The sequence below is a fragment of the Otolemur garnettii genome, unplaced genomic scaffold (genome assembly GCF_000181295.1).
Source record: "Otolemur garnettii isolate 467f Iridium unplaced genomic scaffold, OtoGar3 scaffold00312, whole genome shotgun sequence".
In the NCBI taxonomy this organism is placed as follows: Eukaryota; Metazoa; Chordata; class Mammalia; order Primates; family Galagidae; genus Otolemur; species Otolemur garnettii.
In genome coordinates this window covers 588,619-593,024 of record NW_003852707.1, presented here as the reverse complement: position 1 = coordinate 593,024, position 4,406 = coordinate 588,619, and positions in this window count along the sequence as shown.

Sequence of the window (4,406 nt, the reverse complement as noted above, 5' to 3'; positions counted from 1 at the left end):
TGCTATGGCATCATACTCATAGCAACGTCCAACTCTTGGGCTTAAGGGATTCTCTTGCCTCAACCTCCCAAGTAGCTGGGACTACAGGCGCCTGCCACAACACCCTGCTATTTTTAGAGACAAGATCTTGCTCTTGCTCAGGCTAGTCTCGAACTCCTGAGCTCGGGCAATCTGCCCACCTCAGCCTCCCAGAGTGCTGGGGTTATAGATGTGAGCAAAGGGTAAGACCTTCTTTTATTAGGGAATTCTGTTACCAAACCAAGCCAGAGGCCACTTGCCTCCTTAATACAACAAGGCCAGACACTAAAACTGAAAGTTGAGTGGGAAAAAGAGGCATTTTTATTGCAGGGCACCACACCAGGCAAGGAGTACGGGCAGCTAATGCTTAAGGCTCAAGCTCCCTGGTAGATTACAGTGAGTTTTTTTTTTTTTTTTTAGTTTTTGGCCGGGGCCACCTCCGGCATATGGGGCCAGCGCCTTACTCCTTTGAGCCACAGGCACCATCCTACAGCCGGAGTTTTTAAAGACAGGGTCCACTTTAGGCAGGCGAAACTGTAAATCACTATGCAGAGGTTATAGTAACTCCATACTAACTGGCCTGGCCCAGAAGTCAGACATCCCCAAACCTGGAGTTTATGGGATTTTTTATTTTGGAACAGTCTCACTCTGCTGCCTAGGCTAGATACCCTGGTGTCATAGCTCACAGCAACCTTAAACTCCTGTGCTCAAGTAATCCTCTTGCCTCAGCCTCCTAAGTAGCAGAGACTTGGAACTCAGAGCTACTCCGGAGGCTGAGGAGGGTGGATTGCCTGAGCTCAGGAGTTCGAGACTAGCCTGAGCAAGAGCAAGACTCTCATCTCTAAAAAATAGCCAGATGTTGTGGTGGGCTCCTGTAGTCCCAGTTACTCCAGGGGCTGAGGCAAGAGGTTCACTTGAGCCCAAGAGTTTGAGGTTGCCGTGAGCTGCGATGCCAGGACATTCAACCGAGGGCAACAAAATGAGACTCTGTCTCAAAAAAAAACCCAAAAAGCAAAAAAGAAAAAAAAAACAAAGGATGGGGATCAGAGTTCAATTCCCTCAATTCCCCCCTCATCTGCATTTTCTGTCTGGAGGGGGTTTCTGAAAAACAACTCAGGAACATGTGTTAAGTGATAGGTTGGTGGGAGGAACTCCAGAAACAGAGTGAGCGTGGGCCACTCCACTTTGAGCAGGAGGCAACCCATCTTGGCTGTTCGGTGACCTCTGCTGAAACCAGCCCCTTCTAGGACCCACCAGCCAGAAGATAGGAGGAACTAGAGAACCTAAGGGTTCCCAGGGGGCTAAAGCAGAACCTAAGGGCTCCCAGGGGGCTAAAGCAGAATGGTCTCAGCAGGAAGCCAGCTGGAACTGTACCTGGCAACAGTCACTAGCACACCAAGTAACAGTCTCACTCTCCCACCCTATCTGAAACCTTTCAAAGATAAGCACTCTTGCCAGTCAAGTCTCCGCCCGCCTTCACCCAGGTTCCAAGTAAACTTTAGCAATAGCTTTGTGACTTGTTTGAAATTACCACTACCTTACATTAAGATACCTACTCTTTATTTTTATTTACTTATTTATTTATTGAGACAGAGTCTATGTCACCCTGTGTAGAGTGCTGGGAGGTCACAGCTCACAGCAACCTCAAACTCTTGGACTTAAGTGAATCTCTTGCCTCAGCCTCCCAAGCAGCTGGGACTACAGGAACCCACCACCATATCTGGCTATTTTTTTGTTGCAGTTGTCATTGTTGTTTAGCAGGCCTGGGCCGGGCTTGAACCCCCCAGCCCTGGTGTATGAGGCCGTCACCCTAAATATTGAGCTAAGGGTTCTGAGCCAAGATGCCTGTTTTTAAATCTCCACAGGGAACCAAGACAGCTGGGAGGGCCACTGTTCTCATCAGCCTGGAGGTTCACTTGTCAAGGCTGGCCAGGTGCTCACAGCCTCCCCTACTGGGGCGGGGGCGGGCTCCAGCCTGGGCACCTCTCCTACCAAGTGCCTGTGCTGTATGATTTGATTCAGAAACTGCATTTCCACGCCTGCCACCCCTGTTGGTGCTGCTCTTTTAGGCACCAAATTTTGCCAGGAAAGATCTAGATAAAATGCTGAGGGGTTTGAGGGCAGAGTTGGGGTGATTGTCCACAAGAAGGAGAGGAGCCAGGCGGGGGATTAAGGAAAGATTTTATTAGGAGGAAAAGAGCAGAGAGGAGTCAGGACTCCAGACCTGACTTTCATGAACCCTTTCCAATCCTACAGCAGAATGATTTTCCAGTTCCACTTTGATGTCCGTGGACGTTCAATAAGGTTTTTTTTTTTTTTTCCTGCAGTTTTTGGCCGGGGCTGGGTTTGAACCCTCAACCTCTGGCATATGGGGCCGGCGCCCCACTCCTTTGGGCCACATAAGGTTTTTTTTATTGCATTTGCTCTGCTTGCTGCTCCTCTGTCGGGGCCTGTCTGAGTATCTCCTCATCAGTCCAGACTCCAGCCAACAGGTGTACCCTTCTGATTCTTGCCAGGCCACTGTTTTGATGCGGGCAGACGATTGTGCACTGTATTCCCATGGCTGTGCTAGTAGGAACCCCCAACTCTGGGACTTAATCGATTCTCTTGCTTCAGCCTCCCAAGTAGCTGGACTCTTTTTTTTTTTTTTGAGACAGAGCCTCAAGGTGTCCCCCTGGGTAGAGTGCTGTGGCATCACAGCTCACAGCAACCTCCAATTCCTGGGCTCAAGCGAGTCTCCTGCCTCAGCCTCCCAAGTAGCTGGGACCACAGGTGCCCGCCACAACGTCTGGCTATTTTTTTTGGTTGCAGCCATCATTGTTGTTTGGCAGGCTGGGTCTGGATTCAAACCCGCCACCTTAGGTGTATGTGGTTGGCACCTTAGCCAGTTGAGTCACAGGCACCGAGCCGTTTGGGATTCTTGAGAGTACAAAGAATTAGGTTACACTGATTGCATTTGTTAGATATAGTCCCTCTTATAGTTGTGATGCTTTACTAAGAAGAACGTGTTCCACCTCCATCCAGTTTATTACAAAAGATAGAACGTCTCCATTTTAGTGGCTGAATAGTATTCCATGGTATACATACCCCACAGCTTGTTATCCATTCCTGGGTTGGTGGGCGTTTAGGCTGTTTTCATTTTTGCTGTGTTTGTTTCTCCCATTGCAGCTCAAGGGCGTGTACGTACCTGAGGGAGCAAGGTGAAGGGTGTCAGTGAGCGTGTCGACAATAAATGCAAACAACTTTATGTGCCGGGAAGAAATGTGGCTACGGGTAAGACCACAGCAGGCTTCAAAGGAAGGGTTCAATTCAGAATGCTACAATCCAGAGGAATCTACAAGGTGAGACCTAAGAATGTTTTGCCTGTGTGATTCAGAGAATGGTTATGTGTTTTCTCACATTCTCTACAGGACAAGACAACCACAGAAAGTCTTATTCATCCCGATTTGCCGTTTACATCTTGAATAGTGATTCATTTAGCACATGTTTTGCATATGAGCGGTTCAGCCTGTCATATCTACACCGACAGGCTCTACACCAGCCCTCAACTTGCCCAGGAATTGCATAAAATGAAAATACATATAACAGCAACAGTTATGGCTTCCAGGAAGGACTTTCCAAGCGATATTTAAAAAAAAAAAAAAAGAAACTCCGGGAATATGAATTACGTGCCTATCAATGTGATATGAAAATGGCGTGCCTCTCCTCCATGACAAGAGGTTAGTGACAACGCTGAGGACACCCTTTGTCCCTCACGCACAGTTGATCACTAGTTATAGGAAGAAACAGCCTGTTCAGTTTGAAAAACCGACAGTTATTTTAGAATACACAGGATTACGAGAAGAGTGGACAGAGCTGATCAGCACTGTGGATGTTAGGGATTTACAAAGAGGTCTTGCAAATTAATGGTGGGAAAAATTATTCTTCTGGCTGATGGAGGTTGCAGTTGTGAACACCTGCAGCCTTTACTCGTTAGATAAGGAGGGGAGCGGAGAGAATGTGCAGACACTCCTTTCTTACAGGAGAAATCTCGTCCTACAGCTTGTGAGCAATGTGAGGAACAGAAATTCAAGAAAGAGGGGAAGATCGTCATCGTCTGACACTGGGGAGATGCACTTTATAATGCAAAATGAAAAAAAATGAACAAAAGATTGCATGGTTTATAGTAGAAGAAATGAGGAACGGTGGAAGGAGAGAAACCATTTCCTACTGTGAGACGTGCAAGAGGAAGCCCGGACTCCCTCCTGGAAATGGCTTCAAAAAGTATCGCACTCAAGAAATTAACCACAAAAATAAACAAAAACACTTTTATTATTATTATTTTTGAGACAGAGTCTCATTCTGTCATCCTCCGTAGAGTGCCGTGGTGTCACAGCTCACAGTAACCT